The 21,283-nt window shown below is 43.8% G+C and overlaps 1 protein-coding gene across 2 annotated transcripts in view; it reads left to right on the top strand.

Annotated features, from left to right (window-relative positions):
* KIAA0586 (KIAA0586 ortholog) overlaps nt 1-21,283 on the top strand; it is a 2,241,463-nt gene that overhangs the window by 2,046,428 nt on the left and 173,752 nt on the right. The gene's annotated exons all lie outside the window — the stretch shown is intronic.

Here is a 21,283-nt window from a genome sequence, read left to right as displayed (position 1 = left end):
AATCGATACAAACCCTAATATATGATCACAACATCATTGGTATGGATAAAACTGTGACAGGCTAACAAAAGACCTTAGACAAAGTCGAAAACTTCATGAAAGAGAACGAGTTGCAAATTAACACTAATAAAACCAAGTTAATGAAATTATCAGCTCAAGAAAGTAAAAACTGACAAAACCCAAAAGTACAACTGGAAGGCAAATTCAAGCGATAAAATCAACAAAATATCTAGGCGCTATGATGAATCCCTCTCCAATAGAACAAGAATGGAAATACCGCATTGAGAGAAAAGCAAGATCTCTTGCCCGCCAAGGTCGCTTTTTCCATCGTAAGCTTGGAACATATTCAATAAAATCAACAATTGCCTTATATAAACAAAAGGTGGTTCCTATCCTTATCTATGCCAGCGAAACATTTATTAGCCAGAAAATAATGAAATGGCACCTTTACGAGGCTATATTTTGGATAAAAACCTTAGCTCTACCTAAAACCTTTCCAATGCCGAGAATCCGTTTTGAATTGGCTCTCCAATCATTACACTCTATAATTGTTTGGAAACAAATGGATCTCTATAGAAAAATCTAATTCCATCACCTGAAATACTTAAAGAAAGGAACAATGCCTTACATGTGACAGCTCTTCAATATTGGACTAACGAGATCAAGAGAAGAATGCAAGAAAAAGAGATTTCTGAAGATATGCTATTAAATAGACCGCAATATGCGAAACGCAAAATTCAGAGAAACTATTGGATTAAAACAACTGCCGAACAAATGAAATACAAACGTTTCCTGAAATGTGAAATAGAAAAAAGGGCCCTTCACGAACTCCCGGTCTATTTTGCATGTTTTCCGGACCGAACTATCGAGACCTGTTTCTACGCTTTTGTCTAAAAATTCTACCGACTTGTGATTATCTAATCAAGACAAAACACAGAATCGGCAATCAGAGGTCTTTGTATCTGAGTAAGTCTGAGAATATTCGGGAGACACTTTTTCAAGTAATCATGGTCTGTCCCGCCTTGATAGACAAAAGAAACTTGTTCGAAGACTTTTTCAAAACATCTCAGAAACAGATGAATACACAGGAGCGATGGGCTCATCTAATAAGAGGACACGATAAACATTTAATTTTAACAGTTATCAAATTTTGGATAGTGATCCACAACGACAGTAACTTACATGAGTCTGAAATGCAGATGTAAAGTTCTAACCAATAAAATGTTAATGAAATATCAATAATGAAAAGTTTGTAAAACCAAACATATCATTAAAAAAAAAAAACCCTTGGAGTTATTTCGATCAATCTATCTATTTCAGCCCAAGTATCTGTGTTATGCCTAATGGGGCACTTTCAGTTGAAAATCTTAAGGAAGGTGCTCCATATGATTCCAGCTATGCTACGTCTGTCAGTGGTAGCAGCCATGATTCTGAGTAGGCTGGACTACTGTAATTCCCTGTACTTATCACAGCCCTTGGGGTTGATAGGCCGGCTACAGCGCCTTCAGAATTTGGCTGCTAGGGTGGCAACAAGTACCCTGTATGGGTCCCATATATCCCCAGTACTGCACTCTCTTCACTGGCTCCCAGTGGCACAGCACATCCAGTTCAAGCACTCTACATTGTGCACTGCGCTCTTCATGATCAGGGTGCAGAGAACCTGCGTGTTAAATTTGAACGCTATGTTCCTAAAGGCTCACTGCAGTCAGCCTCCGCAGGGCTGCTGCGTGTGTCCGCCTTCCGCCGATCTCGGCTTGGAGGGAGTGCTTTTTCAATCACAGCAGCTCAACCGTGGAATAATCTTCCCCTTGCTTTGAAATTACATTCTAATCACTTTTATTTTCGGAAGTCATTGAAGACTTAGCTCTTCTGAGCTGTCTTCGTATTTAGTTTTGCTTTGTCCTCTGTTTTAGCAGTCTCTCCTCCCAGCGCCAAGATGCGTTTGGGCGATCGTGCGCTTTATAAGCTGACATAACATAGTGTAGGGACGGTCTAGGTAATTTAGACAAAAATGTGTCTTGCTTTTAGGTCTTCACATCCAACATAAGGTAGATTTTAGACGGTCGGGTCAGTAATTGATCTCTACTAACCTGAGATCAGGGATACCTGGGTTTAGGGGAAGAGGTGCTTTTCTAGACGAGAGAAAGGTACATGTCGACAGGCCCATTAAACTCTTAATAAAAACCCCTGAACTGTATGTGAGGCTTGGAGCATTTCTTCTGCCATCTGTGGGAATGTGCAGTAGGATCAGTGGTAAAGTCTCCGTACATTTTTGGTCAGTCTCCTGACAAATCATGGACAGTCTCAACTTAATTACACAATTTCTGCATTCTACGATGCCTGGGTTGAAGGTGATATACACAATGTCACCAAACTAGTGAGTTGTGCACAATGGCCATCTATTGCAACAGGAAGATTATTGTGGGAAATTAATTTGGTGAACAACTTTTAAGCTATTTTATTGGTGTTTACCTTCCAGCAAGAGTATGCCGCAAACTACTCAAACACATGTACCTGAATAAGAAGGTACTTGTGTGTGGCAGGGCGGCTAGTATCAGCAGCAGCAACCCAGCACTTAACCAGCAGGATGGTGGGAGGGACACCATGAGGAGACGCAGGCGGGATACCGGTGCACGTTTCTCTGTGTCAGGAAGCTCTCAGGCAGATCACGGGTGACCGGGGCTGTCCTAGGATCGCTGTAGGACTCCATGCACCAGAGGCAGCCGGTAATGTGGGGATTGGGAGGGCGTGTCGGTCATGGGAGGTTCCTGGTTCCATAACAGTGGCCCGCAAGCACCCAGTGGCGGCATTCTGGGAGAGAAGAGCATGGTGAACACGGAGGGGCAGGGCTTCCTTTGACACAAAAAAACTCACAAGCAACAAAAGGGATTGGACAACACAAAGGGAGGGGGTGGCTCTGCAAGGAGGGAAATGTCTTGGCTAATCATTGTCAGGGGAGGGGGATTTAAAGGACTGTGGGAACGATGAAAGGGGGAAGGATTGTCTCCTTCTGTTTGCAGGAAAGAGACGTTCTGAGGGGTGGCTCTTTGGATATTTGTTTGATTTTGGTAAAAGCCTCATCTTCTATGGGGACCCCGGGAGAGGTTCAAGAGGGGAGTCAACGATAATAGTCATAACTTCTAATCAGTTGCCTGCAATATCTAGTCATTGCCAGGAAACTTCATCTGTTTGCATGTTATAGGTTTGAGAACTCAGACGATGACATCAGTTTGGGCATTAACCCCACTTCCATGTAAGGTTGTTGTTAAGGATTTCAATCAGGTAATACACTCTGGTCTCAGCCTAGTATGTATTGTGCAAATGAAATACTTATTTATTGTGCCTATAGATTCAATATTCTGAGTGATATACTACTCATATCACACCCCTTCTCAAAACACCCCCAGGTCACAATGAACATGGAATCAGGCTGGTTGGTAAAGGTAATATATATTTATTTATTTATTTATTTATTTGAAATTCAAATCAAACACAAGTTTTAATATATGGGGCAGCAATCACCAATGTGGTGACAGTACAAATAAGAAAGTAGATAATGCAGTTGAATTAACTTTTTGCAACACAGTAGATAAAATATCAGAGAAAAGAAAAGATAGCGCTTAAGTTAAGATTTCACCCTGCAAATTTCTCACAGCTGTGTTGAATTGCTTCTTTGTGGGTTAAGTAAGCAGCAGGTATTCAGGAATATAGAACAGTGTACAGGGTTTGAATACAATCTTCCCTCCCCAAACAAGAGAGAAAAACGTTTTTGGAAATGTTACGCTTTTAAAATAACATTTGAAAATGGCTGAGCAAAACAATGAAAAGTGTGAAAAAAGTCCTTAAATTGATAGAAATTCCTATGGGAGCAACACTGAAAAGATCCTAACAAACATAAGCTATACTATGAGCAACAGTACACACTTTGAATCAGAATGGAAGTTTGGAAATCCTTTGAATGGGAAAACACATGTGTAAAACTTTAGCAAAATTGCAAATTCCCGCCTAAATTTCCCTATGCGATCTTTAAGAAAACCGGGTCAAATACACTGTCTTTGGATGCAGTTTTTAGGTGTGGATGTAGCCAAGGGTCTTAGGTTAAAGTCAGAGTTTAAATTAAGTCTCTATGTATTAAGTTGAGGAAGTTATGCAAGTTTGAAAGAGAGGAGTTTTTAGAAAAATAGAACAGAGAAAAACAGAAAATCAGTTTTAAAATGACAGGTTGCTTTTACTTGAACTAGATTAAGGCTAGGAAAAAGAAGAATGCCACCCGTGAATCTCCACAGTTACTTGGCCACTGTAACCCTTCACGTGGTGGATACCCAGTTTTCTTTATGGGAATTACTTTATTTAATCCAAATCACTAATGGCTTGTGGTCTAGTAAAACAGAATGAGGAGAAATCAGCGCTAACACTCGGAATCACAAATAGGGTTGCAAGAATGTTTCTGACAAGATTATACATTCTTAAGTTAAAGATGGGATAGGTGATGGATAGGGATAGGACAATGGAAGGAAATATATGCTATGGTTTACTATGATTCCTATTGATACTTACAGTCCACTTTAAATTAAAATTTAGGACTGTCGGGTTCTGGTCATCACGGATCGGGTCTACAGACAGCAGGGCACTTCTGGCGGGATTGGTCAGCTAGGTGGTTCTGGTCATTTGGACTGGCACCTCAGACTGGACTGGATTGGATTGGCCCTTCTGGTTACTGGACACTGTAGATCAGTGGGATGGCGAGTTTCAGCAGGCAAGCATGAATGGTAGCAAGCCAGACTCAATCAGAATTGTTTCCCTTAAGTTTTTGGAATGCTTCAGGATTTGGGCCTAGCTGAAAAAGGAGTTCAGCAATTCTGAGGCCTTGGCTTGGCAAAGACATCTGGAATCAGGAACAAGATGAAGAATTCTGGAACAGGGCGTCACGCGGAAATCAGGATGGAGTCAGGAATCAGTGTCTGTGTGTTGTGAGGTTCCCTCATTATCCTGCCAAATGACATCACTAAGTTTATTGTAGGGGCAGACTTACAACCCACACCCACAAGGCTATGATTGGTCAAAGGCTCAGTTCCCTCCTTGCTCTTTGCTGGTAGGATGACAGAAAGGGTTGTCATATTTTATGATATGACTTGGGAACCTCCCATAGTTTTTTGGACCGAACTTTACTTTCCCACAAATATATATTTATATAAGTATGCCCTCTAAGAAAATCGGACACATAAATTACATATTTTGTGGGTCACATTTACATCTAACTCCCAAGTCGGTGAAACCTGGTGTTGTCTTTGTATTGAATTTTAGCAATTTTAATCAGAAAGGTTTGGCCTAACAATTCCTAATTCGGTACATATATGTACAATCACCCCTAGCCATGGGTACACAATATTAGATTTGCAGCATTAATAGTTTCGGCGCAATTAGTCTTTTTGCATAACTTTTGTTCCTTACGCAGTAAGAACTCCTATCAAGTCTTCACACGTCTATCATAAATTCAGATTTCAATGTATGTACTTTTCATTCCTTTACTTATTTTTGCTGCTCAGTTAAATGTCATGAAGTTCTGTGGCAAAATAAGCAATTTAAATTCAAAATCACAGGTCCTTTTTTTTCTTGCTTCCCAAGTGTGAGCAAATGGCCAGTCCTTTGAAGTTCACTTAGAAGCCTCTCCCAGCATCCTGCTCCTCGCCTGGAGGTATGAGTGTTCAGCCTTCTATTGTCTTTGCCTGGGCCACAGTCGAATGTGTAATGAGTCCTTTGTCATGAGTATGGGAAGCCTCCTCAGAGCAGTTAGTCCTTTCCTGCCAGCAGTGAAGTGTCAATCTTTCCCAGGCTGAAGACTGTCGGGCAGAATTGTTTTTTTTAAAATAGTTAATTAACTCCAAGCTGGGTTACTTTAAGTTTTCACCTACATCTTTCATTAAAACATATAAAATGAACACAGTTTATAGGTGGATTTTTACATTCGCAATCCTTTGACATTTCTAAAAGAATTAGGCCTTTCAACAAAAAACATGCTTTCAAAACAGGCGATTTTGCACTTTCTCCATCGAAAAGCACATTAAACGGAGTTCTTTTAAATCCGCTTTTCCTATGCAGCACATACATTTTATTCAGCACCAGTTCTTCCCTTGAGCGCTGGGATTTGTTTGCAGTCTGGATAAATGTATCCTGCCTTTGTTTAGAGTTTCTCTCTCTGCACAGCTGATTTTGTTATTTGTTGCAATTTAAGCCACATTTTTCCCCATGGAACTGAAAACAAAGCTCCTGGGCTGCTTTTTCCTTAGATACATTTCATAACTGCCGTCAGTCAGTGAAGCCCGGTTCCTCTGAGCCACACTGTACATTTCAGTACCCTTTTTAATCTCAATGATTCAATGGACATAAATGGATCTAGCGCCAAAGACAGCACTTTTGAAGGTTGCAAAGCTAACATTTTAAAGGCATTTTCGGTTTTCAGCACAATTCTGCTGCTTTGCTCCATGTTGAATATGGCAAAGCCCACTGGCATGCTCCTGCAGTGATAACTCTGTATTCACCCCCCCCCCCCCCCTTGACTGTGGTGTGGCAGGGTGTGCAGCTTTTTCCTGGTTGTAACCCAAACGCATTTTTGAAGATTTTGCTGTGCACAGGAGTCGGCGCATCCATTTTGGGCTGTTTCTTTCCCCATTTGTAAAGTAATGCAGTGGGGCACATTGGAGTGGGTCAAAATATCCAACATTGTTACCAAGGAATGAACCCGGTTTTGACACGGTTGGACCTTTTCGTTTGAGGCTTTGACCCTTCACAGCTAGCGCAGTCAGCAGATTACAGTAATCCTGTTGATTGACTTTTAAGAACGGTGATGCCAGCAGCAAGTAATTCACCTACTGGACAAAATCAGACCCTCCTCTGAACACAGGAGGGTTTAGATCTATCTTTAAAATCTGGGAAATGAGGATTGAGCTCTCTATGGTACACCTTTAAAAGGCTTCCACAGGGGTTTATAAAGATTTATAGGTAAGAGAGCATCTAATTCATGTCAGGATGTTTACGCTCCGAGAAGAATGCTGACCAAAGATCTAATACTGTGGATGGGTTGCTTTCACAGAGATGCAAGACAAGATAGCTGTGGGATTTGGCACAACTGGAAAAGTGGGCAGAACAGCTGCATTCACAGCACAGACATCTTGGATAAAACAGGTCTCCTTTCAGGGTTTTTTAGTGGATAATATCTGGCTTTTGCAAGGGCTTTGGTCAGTACAATTATCTTTTGCTGAAGCAGAGATTCACTAACCGACTTTATACCTTCTTTTGAAATAGTATATTTTGTGATACAAGGAAGTGGATTGGATGGGTTGAGAGAGATGTAATATGCACCCCATCTTATTTGCTTGATAGGAACATAATTATGAAGAAATTTGGTCTAGCAATCTCTGTTCCACGGAGGGGTGGCTGTCTTGAGGTTTATCTGTCAAGCCAGAAGAGTACTACAGCACAGCCAAAAACTGGGTATTTCCAAAATAACACCAGGAGGACAATAAATAGTGCAACCCACGCTACACAGATCTAATCCCAAAAGGTTCACATGTGCCGAAAGTGCTCAGCAGAAATGCATGGTATTCAGGGATAGTACCCAAAGAAACAAAGAATCGGGGAAATATGCATGCAAAAATAACACTATTTCCCTACACTACAACCCCATAATTTAGTGAATGGATCCAAGTGCTTTCTAAACAGTAACCGGTTAAATCTTCAGGTTTTCAGAGTGTTCAAACAGAACAGACCAGAATAACAATGAACAGATACAAAACAAATAGACCAGTCTTTGTTTATGAACAGTGCAGCATCCTGCGCTCTAGTGTTCCAATAGAGAATAGGAGTTTTAGTATGAGAACATAGAGGCCGTTACTAACATTGAAGTGAAGGAGGAGTGTATGCTGGGTCCTGGGAATAAAGTTGTTCCTGGAAGATGTATAGTAGCCTTGGGAGGATGTTGATTTTATCCAAATCCATCCTACCAAAGAGGGATATCGCTTTTGTGCCCCAGGATCTAAAGTCCATCCTGATAGCTTTGAACAGATCCAGATAATTGGCAGCGCTGTGCGGCATCAGCAGAATGCCTAGGTATTTCAGTGCACCGTCAACCCACCAAAGGGGGGTGCTCAATTTGATCTTGTCTAAAAAGGCAGGCTCCATACTTATGTTAAGGGCTTTGTTCTTGTCTAGATAAACCTTGAAGCTGGACGTATCGGGGAATGTCCCGGAGAAGTTGAATTAGCGGGGCTATAGAGGCTTCTGCTTCTGTGAGCCTTATGATATCATCTGCAAACTAGGCAATTTTGTGGTGCCCACCCTGGTATTTGCCAGCTCTTGCCTAATTCTCACTGCAAGCGGAACAAGGGACAATCCTACCAAGTCCCCCTTGAAAGTTGGAATCGCTAAGATAGAAAGCTTTTGGCAGATACCCTAGGTGTGGCCGTTGAGAATGCGAACAGCCGTCTGATAAAGGCTTCTTCTATATCAAACCTATCGAGCACTTTGTGTTGAAATGAACCTCCACCCAATCCAATAAATTTTCAGCATCAAGCTTGAGGAGCATGGCCGGAGTGTGGTTCCTATGTGTGATATCCATCAGCCCCATGATCCTACTAACATTATCAGAGCCCTGTCTCTGCCACAAAGCCTGCTTGATCTTGCTCCACCAGGGCTGGGAGCACCTTTTCCAGCCTGCTTGCAAGGATTTTTGCACAGAGCTTAATGTTTGCTCTGTGACCCCATATCGCCCAATTGCACTGCTCAATACAAAGTGCTCCCCCCCCACCCCCCCCCTCACCCTGCCTTCTTGAAGAAGTGGGCAGTGTCTGGGTAAGCATCCTATTAAACAGGATACAGAGCAGGGTCACTGTTATGGAGTTTTTGCTAAAGTTCACGCAAATTACTTTATCAGACTCTCTACTTGGCAATGCAGAGTGCCAACTTCTAGTATGTTCTAGTATGAGTCTGTACCGCTCAAGGTAAGTTGTAATGGCAGAGCAGCCAGGCTTATTTTAGGAGGGAGTGAGGGCTGTAGGAAGGTACAAAGAACTTGTAGCATACAAATGGTCCCCCAAGGTTTTGCCTGTGAATCAACAGACAAAGCCACTATCTCATTGGGTGCACATTCAGCAAATCGGCACTGAATCTGCTAGGTACATATAACGCACCACTCCGGTGGACATCAGAATATAGCAAGGACTATGACAAATTTTGGTCATGCTGGTCACATAATGTTCTGCCTACTTACACCAGACTACGCCTCAACACCTCTGACATCAGTATGCAGTGAAGACCTATGACAAATTTGGGCACGCTAAACACATAGCGAGTCTATAGCACTCACGCAGTCTCCTGACTCCTCTCAGCACCCATCCACTTGCCTGACCTCATAGGTTGCTCTCTACCGGAGCCTGGCCAGCCCTGCTATGCCTTATTCGGCCAAATGCACACACGCATTCTAATCTTACTCTGTGACCTTCAACACTTCGGCCCCCAAGGGCATTCCCATCACCAGCGCATTGAGACTATACTAATGGTAAAATGCGCTATATAAATGACAAGTACAATACAACAATACAATACTTACCTGATTCTCTCTTGTGCCTTCATCATATACCACATTGGTGATGATATTCTCCTCCTCTCTGTCCCCCCAGGACCGCCACACTGAAGAACCCACAGCTGTGGGGCAGACTGACATGGGGCCAGATTCCGAGCTCCACTCGGAGGGGCCGTTATGAGCTGCTGCTGTGCGAGCGAGCGAACCATGGGTTGAGCTCTACTGTGCACGACCTAAGGCAGGGCTGAATGAGCTTCCCCATTTGGGGGAGGAACCCATGCACACACCTGCGAACAAGTGCAAGCAGTGAAGAGCTGTTCACCTCCGGCCGCGACTAACGCACCCACTGATCTGCATCTGCGTGCACATTACCATAGGCCGCAACAATGTAGCGACAGAAGAAACAAAGAAAGACAGATGTTGAAAGGCATCATTGCCATAGCTCAACACAGCCACCGACTGGCTCCATTGTGGTGCGCACGTCTCTTGAAGAAAAAAAAGAAAAACTACCTGCATGATAAGCACTAAACGCCGCAAAGTGTTAAGAGAATTATCATTATACAAGCATTGACAGGACTCAAACTTTGACATGGCTGAAGTTGGGGCAGCGCCAGAAAGCAGAAGAGCCTTGACCAGCACTGCATCTCCAAGTAACACCCTAATGCTTCAACGTGTTGATTCCCCGCAAACATTCTTGACACATCCTGGGACACCACTCATTCCCTGAGCAAGATGGAAACAGGACTTTGATCTACCTGGAGGTCTCGGATGGTGAATTATTCTCTGCATCAGAAAAGGCGGCCATGCTTCTGAACTGCATATGTTTGGAAGTACACAAAGTGAGTAGGCATCGCTCACCAATTCCCACACCAGCTCTTGATATGTGTCCTTTTGAAGAACTGATTACAAAATTAGAATTGTATAACCTGCCAAGGGTAAACAAAACAATGGAAAAACACAACTTTTACACTTGTGAACAGCTGCCGGTTGAAACCATAGAAAAATACATAGCGGCTCTGAGAACGCTAGCAGCAACATGCAAGTTCTGGGTTTTTCAGAATGAGGTGCTTGAAGACCAGCAGTCCACACCAACAATCAGTATGTACGGGATCATCTTTGGCTTGCAGTAGAACCAACAATAGATAAAGCTATTGTTCTAGTGAAAGGAGGTGAACAATCCATGATCTGGAGCGGGAAAGGAAAAGGCATGAGTACAAGCTACACCTCATCTCAGATGCTCAACCCTGTCTGTGCACTCAATGCTGCAAAGAAATCAGAGAAACAGGAACCCTGTCATCATCAACAGGAGCAGGAAGAAAGATTGGGCCCAATAGAAACTTGGGCAGCCATTGTCTGAGATGTAGCCGTACAAACCATAACTGAGGAAGTTGAAATTTCTCAGCACTGGAAAAGAATTGTGCGGCTTGTGGACGAATTAATAATTTTGCACAAGCATGTTTACAAGATAAATGCTCTGAAGCGACCAATAATAATCAAGGAACACAAGGTACTAAAATAGCCACTCTTGAGGAAATAGATCAAGTGCCAGTGGATGAAGATGAGATTGCTAGTACTGTATTTGTTAAATGACTTGCTATCGACGGGAACCAGGTCCCCCCAGACATCCCATAAGTGTAAGAATGTCTGCAGTGGAGATGTCACTTATAATTCTCTTGATATCACTGTGTACAATGACCTTGAATCAGCAATATCTATTAAGGTACTACAACAGAGTGTGGGGAAATTGGCTCCCATCATCTTCCCACCCTCATCTTACACTGAATACAAGCACTTGGCTACTTTCAAGCAGAGATGTACTATAAAGAACACTCTACAGTGTTAATAGTATATGTAACAGAAAAGGGACCACCAATCCTCTGTTGGGAAGCATCAAGCTGCCTTTAACCTCACGCTCAAACCCAGGGCAGCACTACAGATACTTTCGAACAATGGACCTGAAGGACCAATCTCACAAATGAGAGAAACAGCTGAATTACAAGAGGAAGGGGTCCAAGAGTTACTTAAGAAATTATCACAGCAATATCCCACAGTTTTCGCTGAGATAATGAGAAGGGTTAAATATTTCAAACACTGCATTATCCTAAAAAAAAGACGCACAGCTGGTGAGACACTAGGTCCGTAAGGTACCTTACCTTTCAGACTACAGGTTAAGTTGAAACAGCAGATTAAAGACATGTAAAAAAAATGATGTTGTAACTGAAGTGGAAGGGACAGAATGGCTGGTGCCAATTGTACATGCACTCAAACCTGGTAGAGAGATAAGGGTATGTGTATTACTTACGAGGCCTCAACAGAAACCTCAAAATCGATATACATCCTCTACCTAACATCCGAGATGATGAGCAGGATCAAAGGGGCAAAATAGTTTTCTACTTTGGACCTGCGCTCATCTTACCACCAAATGGAACTCGCAGAGAATTCTAATCACCTTACGACACTCATTATGCTGGTTGGGGCATACCAATTCCTGAGAATGCCCTTCGGGTTTGCTTCGGCTGCGGCCGTGTTCCAACGATTTATGGGTAGACTTTTTTGACATACAGATAATGTTGTCTCCTTCCAAGACCATGTGTTAATATTTACTGACTCTAAAGAAGAAACACACCTTTGTATTGCAACAAATACTAGAGATACTGAGAAAGTTTGGACTGGCACTGAAGGTGAATGAACGCAAATTGTTCCTCCACAGTAGTGGATTACCCAGGACATGCTCTCTAGGGTCAGGCAGTTAAGCCAAAGATGAATCTGACAAAAGCTATTGACGAAGCACAAGCCCCCACCGCAAAGGAGGAACTCTATAATTCCTTGGTCTTGGTGAAATCTATGACAATTGTACAAAAGAAATGTGCATCTGTGGTGGAACCGCTTAGATGCATAAGCAAGAGGGGAACCAAACGTGGCTGGCACAAGAAGCAATGCACTTTTGAAGTTGAATCTATCATTCTTTATGGTTTGGACATGAATTTAAACGATCTAGCAAGCTTTTTGAATAAACTTCAAGCCAAGCTATGGAAAACAACGTTATGTCTTCCTTCTTTTCTTCCGAATGCAATACTTCGTCATGAGCTAGGTTTAAACTCACTGGCAGCACGCTATAATTGGCGTCTTCTGAAAACTTATTTAAAAATGAGTTTCCCAGAGGAAAATTCGCTGTATGAGGACTTTTGTCATATGCTAAGAGCATCACAGCCGAGATCTATTGCTGACTTTAAGCAGCGTATATTGTCTGTCCTTGAAAGTATTAATATTTCTGCTGAAGATCTTCAAAGCAGATCTCATATTGCACATAAGCGTGTTTTTTTGAATGACTGGGCAGAGACTTGCACTCAAATATCGAGCTACTCTTCTTTTTCTGAATATGCACGTTTTAGGCACGCTCAGGTACCTCGGCAGCAATATCTCATTCTTAGTCCGAGTGCTGAAACCCGCTCAGATTACATGCGCTTTCGACTGGACTTATTGCACACGAAAGCAAGAACGAAACATTGGGGCACCAGAGTTAGAGAAGAGGTTGATATTAGTTGTAGATTTTGTAAAAAACTTGAATGCACAGAGACTTTGAAACACCTTTTTTTGTTCTGTACAGTTTTTGAATTGGCGAGAGTAAAAAACATTTAATTATTCAGTACTACTAATACCCACATGGGAAGAGAATTAATCTGGACCCGTTGTATGTGGGGCTCTAGTAATTCCATAATTTTGGCAACGGTGCGATTAGTGAAAATAATTGAGTCCGCACTTCTTTCTCTGTGTTGATGGTAAATGTGTGGTTGGGACAATTTGAGGCCGTTGCTGAGTCCCTGTGTTTCTGCGTTTTATGTTTTTACGTTTGATGTGTTTATATGATGTGATGGGTTTTGTGGTCTTTGTTTAAGTAAAGAATATGTTTGTGGTTAAGGAACAGTAAGGGAATATAAATGCTTGTTTTATGTAAATGTTAGTTTTTAAATAATATGTATTAATGTGAAATGTAATTGGTTGTAATTGTTGTAAATTAATTTTGTAAAGATGCGTTTGCATCAAAAACAAAATAAAATTTTTTTAAAAAAAAATGCACTTTTGAATCTGTTAAAAGACTTATTGTGGAAACCCTAACATTAAAGACATTCGCTACAAAGGATAGGAGCATTATAACTATGGATGCTAGCAAAAAAGGGCTGGGAGCGATCTTATCGCCAATCAGAAATGGCAAAGAAAAGAGTGGCATTTGCCTCCAAAGCTCTCAAAGCGGCAGTTATGCAAGGATCTGCCTCTCTGTTTATGGGCCATACAACATTTCAAACAATATATTTGGGGAGCTCCTTTCATACTTGGAACAGATCACAAACCAGTAATCCAGGTCCCGACAGCTGCATGCATGTCGAAATTGTCTCCTAGGTTGGGGAGATTTTCAGCAATGTTGCAAGAATGCAACTATGACATGCAATACAAGCCAGGGAAGAGCAACGTTGCAGTGAATTGTCTTTCAAGAATACCACTTGAGGTTTTGGCTGATGAAGACATAGGAGTAGCAATGGTGGACAAACAAGATAATGCCTGCAAACATGAGCAGATGGAAGCTGGGAGAGAAGACACCATCTTGCAGGAAGTCAAAGAATACATGCGAAAAGGGTGGCCTCTGGCAAAGCACTTGGACTATAAATTACTGCCATATCGTAAGGTCCAAGATGAGCTCTCTGCGGATTGTTTCTCTACAGGGGGTAACAGGATAGAGCCACTGATGAATGTTGCAACAATACTGTTAAAAGCGTTGCACCAATGTCACCAATGTCAGCTACATAGCGTGTTGACTGAAAGTTGTTACTGGCCCACGATTGATATGGAAGTTGAAGGATTTGTGAGAAAATGCATGGAATGTGGTAGATCTGATGAGGTATTGACTCCTAAATCCGCCCCTATCACTCCCGTACCCATTACCGAATGACCTTGGCATACTATAGCAATAGATGTGGTGGGGTCGTATGGCACTCTCTCCTGTGAGTATAAATTTGCAGTGGTCATAGACTATTTTTCTGAATGGCCAGAAGTTACATTTGTGGAAACAGTAACAACATGGTCAGTGATGGAGCTTCTCTGGGAAGTTTTCAGTAGAGAGAGACTCCCATAAGTTTTAATTTTCCGATAATGGTGTGCAGTTAACCTCAAATGAAGGTGTTTCTGAGTTAGTTTGGCATAGTTTACCGGACCACTTCACTTTATCATGGCCAGGCCAACATTTTGGTTGAAAAATTTCATTGAGTTGAGTGTTGACCTTAACGATACAGTTGGCTATCAAGAATGATCTTGAACCTTTAGCTTCAAAATATGCTTTGTTCTTATAGAGTGACACCACACCCCACTATAAGATTTTCCCCTTGAAAAATTTTGAGAGGACAGCAAATTCCATTACTCTCCAAGCAATGGGCCTTTGGAAGAGGATTGCAAATGACATGTCCATTGTCACAGATTTGGCACAGGTGCGCTCTCATTTGTTGGACGCACATGAAAAGATGAAATTGTAGTTTAATAGGTCACATGATTTGCATCAACTGGATTTTAGGTTGGATGAATGGGTAAAAATAAAGCTACCAGGTTTTGTCCAAAAGGGATGTCTAAATATTTGTCCCTGCACAAGGTGATTGAAGTGTTTAATGGGGCGGTATGCACCGATGATGGAAAAGCATGGAATGTGGAACGTGTGGCACTGTTACAGCTGCAGACTCATACCATCTCTGTCATCTCCTTTGCCTGCACTTTGCAGAATGGCGTTTACGTCTTTTGTTACATGCTTGCGGTGCTCATCTTTTTCGCAATCTGGTATATCATTGCATTTGATGAACTGAAGACCGATTATAAGAATCCAATAGACCAGTGCAATACCCTCTACCCTCTTGTCCTCTCTCCTGGAGTGATCACTTTCTCCTTTCCTCCCATCTCACCCTCTCTACCCCTAAGGCAAAGCCACTACCATCATGGCCACCCACCACCTCGGTCATCCGACCCATGAAGCGCGTTTCAGTTGAGGCTTTCACTGCCACTTTCTCACCCCCTTTCCCCCCTTTGGCTGACTCTCACCCTGACACAGCCCTTTCCTTGCTCCACTCTACTATGTATGATACTCTGGATATTCTTGCCCCTGCCATGAGAATTTGCCTCAAGCCCAAAGCCAAGTGCAACTCCTGGTACGACTCAGACCTCGTCACCCTTAAACGCAAGTACAGGGTGGCCGAGAGGAAATGGCTTGCTTCATGTACATCCTATGACAAACTGGCCTGTCGCCTGCTCCAAAGGCAATACTGCCTCTCTGTCCTCACCAAGAAGAGAGCTCTCATCCAAGCCCGCGTCTCTGCGGCATCTAACAACTTGGCTGAACTCTTTAAAATCTGCAAAGAACTGGCCAATCCCACCACAGTCTCTACCTCTCCTATCCCTTCCCAGGCCCTCTGCACGGCACTGGCTACTCACTTCATCTATAAAACCCAAGACATCCTGTCATCACTCTCCTCCCTCCCTCTACTCCCTGCTCTTCCTCTGGCCCTTCTGCAGCCACCTCTCCTCCCTCCTTCTCTGCCTTTCCCCTGTTCTCCGCAGACAAAGTTTCGAGACAAGTCTGATCTATGAAAGTCTTGTCAAAACAGGTTCACCCCTGTTCCTCCAAAACCATCAAGGACCACATCGACTCTCTGGCTCCTGCCCTGGCCGAATTCTGCAACCACTCCTTCGCCACTGGAGTCTTCCCATCCCTGCCGAAGCACTCCCTTGTGCACCCTCTTCTTAAGAAACCCTCTGCCGACCCCTCCTGCCCAGCTAACTATCGCCCAGTCTCCATCACCCCCTTCCTGGGCCGAACTCCTAGAAAAACATGCCATCTCCCAGCTTAATCTCCACACTGAATCTGTTGGTTGTCTTCATGACCATCAGTCTGGCTTCAGAGCTGCCAAAAGCACGGAAACTGTTCGCCTGAACATCTGTGAAGACCTGCTCTCTAACTTTGATTCTAACACCCTGTGTCATCATCTTGCTTGATCTCTCTTCTGCCTTTGACACTGTCAACCATGCCATCCTGCTCAAATGTCTCTGTGAAAACCTGATTATCACCGGTCAGGCCCTGGCGTGGCTGACTTCTTTCCTCTCTGACTGACCCTCGCAGGTCCAACTTGGGCCCTTCCACTCTATCTTTTTCTCTACCTGTGGTGTCCCCCAGGGTCTAACCTCTCTTCCTGGCTGTTCAACCTAGACCTGGCACTTCTTGCCCACTGCATTGCTGCTCTCGGCCCCAACTTTCAATGCTATGCGGATGACACTCCGCTCATTGGCAGGCTACCTTCGGCCACCTCTTCTCCGTCTCTCATCACTGACTGACTGTCTGCTATCCAGGAGTGGTGTGCCGCCAATGACCTCTGCATTAATGCCAGTAAAACTGAGATTCCCCTCATTGGCACACCCGTTCCCTCCTTTTCTGTCGCTCTCTGGTCGGCCTCTGTTGGCCTTTCTCCTGCTCCAACCTGCGAGGCTAAAAACCTCAGGTCATCTTTGACTCCACACGCCTTCTCTCCTCACATGTCTGACATCTCTAAGAAGTCACACTACCAGCTACACCTCCTCAGAGGTATTCTAACTTTCCTCTCCTTTCCCCAGAGGCGCACTGTCTCCAGAGCTCTGGTTCTATCTAGGCTGGACTACTGCAACAGCCTCTTTCTAAATTTGCCTTCCTCAATCTGCCTTCCTCTACTCGCCCGCCTCTGCAACTCATCCAGAACAGGACTGCGAGACTTGTCCTTGACCTCAAGCCCTGGGATCGTATCTCTCCAGGACTGAAATCTCTGCACTGGCTCCCAGTGGCTGCGAGGATCAAGTTCAAAACCCTCTGCATTGTCCACAAGGCCTTCTGGGGACTAGGGCCTCAATACCTTCAACTCTCTCTTCCTAAATATCTTCCTTCTCGAGCTCTGCGCTCATCTGCCTCCAACTCCCTCAGGATCAGTCGCTTCTCCAAGCAACGAGTTGGTGGTAGATCTTTCTTCAGCTGGGGTTTCCCTCTGGAACGGCCTCCCTGCCTCTCTGAAACTTGAGGAGAACCATCTCCGGTTCCGGCAGCACCTCAAAACCTTTCGCTTTGCTTCTGCCTTTTCTCCTCCTCTCTCCTGCTGACATCCTGGCTGAAACTGAATCTGCACTGGTTACCTGGCCACCCTCTGATCCCGGGCCCAGGTCCCTCCCCCGCCAGTCACACACACCTGCACTGCCTGCCTGGCATTACCCACACTTGGGGACTGTTTCTGTATCCCTTCAGTCCCACTACCAGCACTTGACACCTGATATCTGCACTCACCTTTGCACTTGCCACCTGCTGGCTGTTACTTTTACTTATTGTTATTATTCTATTCCCATGTACTGCACTGTCCCATCCCCCTGCCCCCGGCACTTTTCCCCTTCCCCCATCCCATGCACTTGCGCAATCTGAATGACACCTGGCCAACTATGATCGTTGTCTGTCCTCCCTTTGTTCCCCCTCCCTTGACTCGTTGCGCCATGAAACACTTGTGTATAGGCGCGTTATAAATGCCATATAGCATATCATACTTCCAGAGTACCTCATCCATGCCTTCTTCTGCGTCATGTTCCTATCTGCTGCCGAATGGCTTACTTTGGCACTTAATATGCCTCTGTTGGCATACCATATTTGGAGAAAATTTCGAAAGCAAAGTCTTCCAGACCCACCAGAGCTTCCCGACTATTGCTCCTGAACAATGGAACTTAGTCCCACCGGCCATGCAAGCTGAGCAGTCATACTGGACCTTCAAGAGATCAATAAAAACTTTGCTCTGCTTAAATGGTCATCTGGCTTCTGTCTGATCTACTGTCCATATATACATGTCATGTTGAGTAACTGGTTTATGTAACTGCACCTTGATGCCTTCAAGTTTAGTGCGCTTTAAAAATTGAAAAATAAATAAGTATGCTTGTAGGGTGGAGCGGGTCAGGAAGCTCATTATCACGACCATGCTCTACATCTGACCAGTGTGATAATGACAGAGATGATGGCCTTATGGATGTAAGTGGAGGTGACTGGAGGAGGTGTAGAAGTGAGTAGTTTGTGGTTACGTTCGGAGCTTGGTTCTGTTTCGTGGCGAGTGAAAGAGGTAGGACGCAAGTCTAGCATTCCAGTAAGATTTCGAAGCGAGTGAGAGGAGTGATTAACTGATGCAGTTAAGCTAGTTGTTTGTGTTCATGGTTGGGTAGTGTTTTAAGTTAATAGTTTTAGTTGTGTATATTGATCGTAATATGTATCGAAATGTCAGTGCCTGTACTTATCTTGGTGTTTACCTGTGCCATTAGGTAAGGCAGTGGGTGGTTATTTCGTACACCTGGATGGTGTTTTATTAAATGTTTTAAAGGGAGAAGTGACGTTGCATCCTGCGCTCTTGTGTGTCAATAAAGAATATGAGTGTTAGCATGAGAGTGTAGGGGCAGTTAGTAACGTTGAAGTGAAGGAGGAGAAAGCAGTGTGTGCTGTGTCCTGGGAATTAAGAAGTTCCTCACTTACTTGATAGTCTCTTGTGTCTTCAACTTGGAAACAATCAATTTTAATTAAGGTTAGTTTGTGGTGTAGGATGATGAACAGGGGCTTCATCTGTTTACAGGTATTCCCTCCAGTGAGTTTACCCAACTAGACAAAGTGTCCTTGCCTGTTTAGATGGTGATGAAGAAGTTGCAGGGGGACCCAGCCACAATCTCGGAGGCGCTAGTTTTGGTCAATGGATTAGAGTAATGGCACCAACATTCTTGTGTAATAAAAACACAGATCAGTTAGAGTTTTTCTCCTAAAACACTGTGAAATTAAAGTTTCCTGTAGATGTCCTAATACAGTGTGTCCCCTAAAATAAAAGTGCCCCCCCTCATCCTACTTTGCATATGTTTATGATTGCATAGTTTTTCGTAGTAGAGTATGTTGGAAAGTTCTATGGCCTCATATCTATGATAAGGAAAAGCATAATCCTTAAATATATTGTTCTCTAGCCTAAACTAGTGTGACAAGTCCAATGGTATCATCACTCCTTTCCCAGCGATAACCTCCTCCCATGTGTCTAGGGGACGGCAGCCACTACCTAATTCTGACGTGGGTGGGGTGGGGCTGCATGTGGGCGGTTACATGGGGGAGGATCACATGCGGGAAGACAACCTCCGGGAGAGGGTGGGGTTATCATCTAATGAGACATGGTATCTGTGAGGAAATAGACTATCCGCAAGGTGGGTCTGCTTTTGCCTGGACTTTTTTTAAATGTTAAATGTGATGGAATGATGGCAGATCAACCTCCGGAACGAGTGTGGGGCTAATCTGCACACATGTTCCTAAGCTCAATGCATGACATATGCATAGACCTGTGTACTCTGGGCGGACACAGCCTTCAGGCACAGTCCCCCATGTCATATTTACACTATGACATCACACTAGGGGGAGGGCCAAACCTTACCCCTGCTATCGCTAGCCTAATTAACTAACAAAGGCTCCATGGATCCACCCAGTTTTTTTGTTGAGCTCTGTATCTGAATTCAACTCTGATTAGTATGCAAATGCTGCCACTAAACAGGCCCAAACTCATTATTGGACCCTGGGTTGAAAGTACTGTCTGCCTTACATCTTCCACCAGTAAAGGAAGGTCAGGACCTCCCTGAGGGAAGCTAAATCCATATCCAAGCATCTCCCAGGGAACAGGGGGAGATAGTGAATCCAGAAAACCTTCCAGCAGCTTCAGAAACGGTACCCAGCCAGCACACAGCATGCCCTTCTAGGCTCGTCAGCAAACTTCCTAGGTGGGAAGTGCAAGAGAGTCTCTGAACCAAACCAAGGACAAGGCAGCTGCCTGCAAAACATTCCTCAGCTTTGGGCTGTCCGCTTTAAAGGAAAACACAAGCTCAATGAAGAAGCCAGGAGGAGTGCATCGACAAGCATCTACTAATGTCCGCCTTAAAGAACATTTTCGAGCCAGTTGAGCCGCTTGAGCTGTAACCGACTGCACCGCTGACTGTTACGCCGCAGTCGCTAAAGCCATCCAACATGCCTCGACCAGTGCTTCGAAACCGCAGACCAGCACTGAGACGATTCCTGACTCTGGGCTGCCATGTAGGCCAGCCTGCAGCAGTCCATACAGCTTTGCTTGCCGGACTGTCTGACACCTGATACCCGCAGCCGTCTCCCGTCTTGAACTCTGTTGCAGAAGCTGCAAATTGCCCTAAAACGATCTCAGCCCTGTTGAGCATCAAGAACTCGTGCATCACAGGGTACATTGTGGTTCTGTCCCCCTGGTTCTTCTACAAAGGCACCTCGTGACGTTTTCTGACCCATTGCTTCCTTTGTGCTGCAACCAAGCATCCTTGAACTATTGCGATTACTTACTATACCGACTACCCTCCTGTCAGTACCGAGAGTGCATCCCTTTTCCTTCTTTGAAAGTGTCCTCTACAAAATGGAACCCACCCTGTAAAGGAATGCAGTGTGCTAGACTGTCTATTATTATTTATTATTATCACAACAAAGTATATATGTTTTATATTAGAGATAAGGAAAATCATCTCACTGAAATTTGTGATAAATGTGATGAAATGGAAAGACAATCAACTTATCTTCTAATTAAATGTACAGGAACATGGAATCAGAGAGTTAACAGATTCAAAGATTTGTACATGATGTTCGGTTTCTGAATT

The sequence above is a fragment of the Ambystoma mexicanum genome, chromosome 14, assembly GCF_040938575.1.
Source record: "Ambystoma mexicanum isolate Mex_15411 chromosome 14, UKY_AmexF1_1, whole genome shotgun sequence".
Taxonomy (NCBI): Eukaryota; Metazoa; Chordata; class Amphibia; order Caudata; family Ambystomatidae; genus Ambystoma; species Ambystoma mexicanum.
Note: the sequence above shows the minus strand (reverse complement) of the source record. Positions and strands in the feature narration are given on the sequence as shown.